We start from the raw sequence: 6404 nt of genomic DNA on the forward strand, positions 1-6404 counted from the left end.
CCAAGTAATATTAGGATATCCTCATTGAATCTAGGTTATTAGAGCTTCTTGTTAAGTCAGGAATGGTTTAAAAAGGTATGTCCATGTGATATTCACCTGATTACCACATTACAATCATAACATTTTTTAGTATGCAGGTACATTGTATGGTGCAGTATATCATAAGTTCACAGTTTTTTTTTTTTTTTTTTTTTTTTTTTTTTTTTTTTTTGCACCCTTAAATCCTGAAATAAAAGTAAGTCATCTCCACACCTGACTCCACCCCTCACCATCCTGTCTGTAGCGATCAATTTTGCCAGGGGTTCTAATACTGTTGAAGGTACTTAGTTCTCAAGATGTGACCTTGATCAATCTTCTGTGGATGAAGATGCTCGAACAAGCTTCCAAAACATGATTGACGAGTATAACAAAGTTTTACAACGGTTTAGAGGGAAAAATTTGATATTTTTTACTGCATCAAAATTATGATTGATAAATTAATGAAATAGAAGAGTCATTTATCATTCAGTTCTTTTTGGCATCTTCTTTCAATGTAACTGTTCTATTGAACACCAGCTGGACAAATATATAATTATTAACATGTACAAATGTATTGCTTACATGATCTGGTGTGGCTGTCATAGTCCACACAGAAATAACCATGTCGTTCAAATTGATATCGTGTTAAATGATCTGATTCTTTAACTGATACATCAACATAACTGTTCACAACAGTCAGTGAATTCTATAATAATTAAATGATACAAGTATAATACTTAGACTGATTTCCATTCCTAAGTGATACAAGTATAATACTTAGACTGATTCCCATTACTAAGTGATACAAGTATATACTTAGACTGATTCCCATTCCTAAATGATACAAGTATAATACTTAGACTGATTCCATTCCTAAGTGATACAAGTATAATACTTAGACTGATTCCCATTCCTAAGTATGGATATTTACCGGATTAATGTCAGAGAGAAAGCCTCCAGGTACTTCTTCAGGATTCTCAGGATTTTTGTGGAGAAACCTAATTACAGCATAATTGTTTTTATTATTAGGGTGGAGGGGAGGGATTGACTTACAGCGATCATATAATCTAATTTCACATGATAAAGGTTTAGCTACCCAATGTATGAAAGCTTTAGTTTTAGCAACATCAGTTGTCTTATGACAATGACATGAACTTCAGAGAGTTGACCTTTTGTAGTCTATAAGTATAAGGTCAAACTTTAAAGTTAAGGTTACTGGTTTACTTTGATGACTTTATCTACAATTATTACATAACCAGCATGTCTTAGACCTACTGATTGAGTGGGTGTAAGACGACGATAGTCCTCCTTCAGCAGTCTGGCATGAGATATAATAAGAACAAGAATAAGATATGAAATGTCATACTTCACGGAAATCATTCTGCTCAATGTATATGAACACGATCAATGGAACTTTATGAGAACCCTTGGATGGGTCATGTGGAATATTTGGAACTTCAATATCTACAGACTAAGGAAGAAACATGTCACCTCCCCCAACTTATCAAAAAGACCACACCCACTTCATCATGTGGATAATTAGTAATAATTATTTTTTAATGGATCCATTACTGCCATCACTCTAAAAAACAAAGACAACAAAATAACTTAATAACTTTTTAATATAACTTGTTATTTACCGAACAGCAGTATTGTTTAGTTCATGTCGGATACAGGAGTCCAACATATCTGGGTGGAGCACTGTCTGAGCCATAGTCACACCCACCTGTCAAAGTAATTTTGATTGGACAAATATCAAATTTTAATCTATACCTTAGCACAAAATTTATTTATTCCTTCTGGAGGGAAACCTCTACGTCTCAAACAGTTAGAGTGAACAGACGAGGGTCGTCCCAATCTCTAAGAGGGGAGACAGTTTACAAAAAAAGAAAGAATTTGAAGTACCTAACGATATCATTTGTAATGAGTTTTTTTTGTATCTTGCGCTTAGAGACTACAGTATAATGCAGATTAAGTCGACCATACTCCCCTGTACAGACAATAAATATCTAAAGCCTTACACAACCAATAGTAAGAAGAACGTCTAGAGGAGAGAGAGAGAGAAAGAGAGAGGAAAAGAACATCCAACTCCCAAGAATGTAGTAGTGCATACCTAGATTGGAACTCTTTAGTACATAGTGAGTGTGTTATATTTTCTATAGAGTCACAAAGACAGTGAGATGAAGTCGTAAGTTGGATATACACACCACTTGGTTCCGGAATGAGGATGTGGAGTGTATTTAATACGATATGCAACCGGATCTTGTTTACCATCTTCCATAATTATTTTCATACGTAATGTTTGCCTAGTTACATCATTGTTATGTAATGATATTACATAAAAAAATGTACTTTTCCTTCTTCAAACTTGCCCTTTCTCATATCCTAAACAATTACATCATTATGACATCATTAATGAGTCACTGTACCTCAAATAGAGCGAGTGATTCATTTATGGGACGATCCCTCCATGGACTAGGAGGAGGGTTGTGACCTTTAATCTCATCATACTCTTGATGACAGACATAGGCGTGGCCTCTGAAATAAATGGATAAGACTAATTTAATTAATTAATTATTAAATTAATTATTTACCTTTTAATAAGCTCCACAGCAAATCATACAACTCTGGAAATAATCTGATGCATAGGTAATTTGATAGGGGGTGTGGCCTAAGAAAGTTTAGGTAATTAAAACCTATAGAAGATGACCACACCCACTAACCACTTGACCATTTCTTGAATCCCTCTTATAAATCGTTCCTCTTCTTTCTCAGGATTTGTGTCATCATATCGTAAATATGTTATACCACCATTGCCTAGAAACAATAGTTACTATCGCAACACAGGAAGAGACATACTTTAGCATAACAAAATTAAAGTTAATAGCCTTAGCATGACCAATGTGTAATATTCCATTAGGTTCAGGGGGAATCGAGTTACCACCTGAAAGACGAGGGTAATACCCATTTTAGTGTTGTATAGTTTTTACTTTTCCATTAATGGCTGTAACATGTTCTCTTAGAAGATCCATTGTCTTTGGTGTCATAATGTATCCTTCAGTCTATAGTTCTCACCTTAAAAGATAAAAATATGAATGATTAAGGTACAAAAATATAAGACGAATAATAATTTAATGTTACCAGTTTATGAACTTTAAGGCCTCTCCAACTAACTGGACTGATGTCTTATTATCATCATCATTAGTTAATTGCATTAGTGATTCATCATTTGGTTCTTTAGCAGCTGTGACCTTCTTGGCACTCTATAACGAAGAGGTGTGGTCTCAGATAATATATTAGTGTGAATACTTTAGTTCCCTTTTGTGGTTTGGCGTTGTCTTCTTCAGTTCTTGGACCAAGTGCAGCTGCTATCTAAAAAGAATATTACTACCTAATGTCTAAATATGAAGCCCACCCACCTCTTCATCAATTATTGTCTTCACTAATTTTCCATCAGCCCTTTTAATTGAGATTTAACTGCAGCTGTTAACACAGCCAGTCACATGACAATCATATGATGGAATAATAATACCTATTACTTTTCCAACGTTAAAACAATATCTTTTCTCGAGGAGTTCACTACAATTTGCATCCAACGTCTCCCGAATTACTTTGACAACTTCCTCTCTGGTTACAACCACCACACCCACATCCACATGCCTCATCAAACTCCACAATATTTACAGGATCAACAGGATGGTCCTTAAGATAATCAAAGCCGCTAAAAACACAACAGGTAATATTACAATAGCCACCACCACTAATAATGAATACCTGATATCTGTTGTGCAGAATTTAATTTCAATTCACATATATATTTGACAAGTAAATTAACCCTTTCATTTGACCCCTTGAAACAAGTTGCTACTTGATAAAGCAGGTTGCCAACTGGTTTATCTACCTCACCTACTACGATTGAGCCTACATGTGCAAAAAAACACTTATTCAAACTTTCATTTTCAATGTTCACCTGGATAATAATATCTTCTAGAAGTTTAGAGACAGCTGTATTTGCTAGAGTCTCTTTAGCTTTAGTTTCTGAGAGACCGATACTCTGAAAAAGTTCTAAGCTCATAATGAGGGTTCTGAGTATACGAGTATGCTTTTATTTCTCCATTTCATTTGTGTACAAATTTCTAAACGTTTCCGTTTATTTCCGTAAACTTTAAACCCCCCCCCCCCCCGTGTAGTTATGAGCGTGCGCAGTTTTGTGAATAAAATAATTAATACTGAAAATGACAACTTCCAGGCAATCTTCCTTCATATTTGAAGATGATTGGAACGTTCACTCTCATCCAACAGGACAATGCAAGGTCTGTGTGTAGTAATGACAAATGTCGCAAAAGCATACGATATGATTGTCTACGATATTATCCTACAGGTTACGAAAGGAGGTCAATGGGCTTCATCTTGCTGATACAGGACTTTAGACTCTCACACATAGAAGATAAAAATGAAGGGGTGTGGTCTCGTATTGCTCATACTAAACACATACAATATATGAGAAAATATTTACGTCACGAGCACAGAATGATTACAATTCTTTGTTGTTTACCTAAAAAGAATATTTGGAGAAAGAGAATAAAGAGTCTTGTAAATTCTAGGTAATAAAATGATAATCTGTCTCTTAATTTCTCATTATTTACAGGTGGTTCAATTGGTGTATTGGTTTAATTGTTGTAATACATTGTATTCTATTAGCTGCCCATTATATATACATATATGTCAAAGAGACTACCACTCTGAGAGTCTTAGCGTGGTATGAATAGGCACATGCTCTTAGAGCCATACCTTTTATAACCACACCCTTTTAGGTGTATGTTACTGTATTGTTTCGAGCTGTTGTATTATAGTAGAGGCAAAATTTTTGAGAATTATAGCAGCTGGTTTGGTAATGCATCCTTTGTCTTATCTTCGTAAAGTCCAAAATGTCTAGATGTAGCACAGTGATAATATCAGGTAAGGATTTTATTTTATGGTTTTATTAAAAATGATTCTATTTTTTCATTTAGTTTAATTTTTATCCTTGGACGCCAAGGTCGTTCACATTTGAATTATTTTTCGGCTTTCATGTCACTAAGATTGATACAGTCCTACTACAATTTAAAAGTATTTTAAGTCACGCCCCTAATCCACACTCATTACTTTGATATCCTCAAAAGGTGTTCAATTTATTTTTCGAGCTTTGGCCAGTTCGTTCTTGCCTTTACTTTACCTGAGTTGGTTAACATCCTGTGTAATGGGTTTTTTGCACTGTTGGATTAGAGCTATTTAAAGGCAAACTACACAATGGTTGCTATGTTGATTACACTGATTATACTGGTCAGTATTTTTAATTATTTTGTCATTATTTTCTCACTCTTTTAGAATTAACCAAGTCATATAGGGTTAGTGAGTATCCTTTGTAGTATTGACATTCCTCTACCAGTGGGCAGTCCACTATTGTAAGGATATTTCAATCGAGTTAGTTGATACCTGGTCTGAAGGCCTAACAGTGGTCTTGTTGGATTCGATAATTTTGGGACAGCTCTTTTGACTGTGTTACAATGTATTACATTAGAAGGTTGGAACATCTGTTCTTTATCTTTTGAGTTAAAGGACAGAGGAGAAGCCATTATTGATATGTTCTTGTATTTTATGTAGTATGAGTCTGTTTTATGGTACACTATATGTCTGGATATATTTTTTGATGTTATATCGTTTGGTTCTATATTTATGTTAAATCTATTACTTGGTGTCCTCACAAGGTCTGTGTGTGTGTGTGTGTGTGTGTGTGTGTGTGTGTGTGTGTTGTGTGTGTTGTGTGTGGTGTGCTTGTGTGTGTGTGATCAATCCTTTTTAGATATCTTTATGTTCCTTCAACTTATCGGTCCATTCTTCTTATTTATATATCCATTTTCAACCAGTGTATTTATTGGTGTCAGCGATCAACAAGAAGCTCGAGGTCGTTTTCCGTATTCTTAAAGAAGAAAAAAATCAAAGAAGATTTGAATGGTTACCGTCATTGGTTAAATATAGGCATTGTAAGTACTTGATAAAAGGGTTTGATAAAAATATTGACCACAACCCACCTTTGTAGTATATCAGAAGAGGATGATTCAGCTAAAATGATCGTTCTCGTTCATTACACGTTAGTTGAAGTGTACTTAGTTCTAACAAAGTGACGTGAGTCAATAACTCTTATTTATAGGACAATTAAGTCGTTATGCATTAGAGGACTCTATTTGATTCTTTAGGTGTAGGCATGGAAGATGAATGAAGAAGAAGAAACGAACCGAAACAATATTAAACATCAAAATGTAAGAATAGTTTTATTTATCTACTTTTTTTATATTATATTGTCATTAATCTATTTTTAAGGAGCCATTTATTATTAAAAAGAGCGT

At 34.4% G+C, this 6404-nt stretch overlaps 1 pseudogene; it reads right to left on the reverse strand.

The window, feature by feature from the left end:
* Positions 1–504: 504 nt before the first annotated feature.
* LOC121366606 lies at positions 505–4093 on the reverse strand (annotated as a pseudogene).
* Positions 4094–6404: the final 2311 nt, after the last annotated feature.

The sequence above is a fragment of the Gigantopelta aegis genome, unplaced genomic scaffold (assembly GCF_016097555.1).
Source record: "Gigantopelta aegis isolate Gae_Host unplaced genomic scaffold, Gae_host_genome ctg6368_pilon_pilon, whole genome shotgun sequence".
NCBI lineage: Eukaryota > Metazoa > Mollusca > Gastropoda > Neomphalida > Peltospiridae > Gigantopelta > Gigantopelta aegis.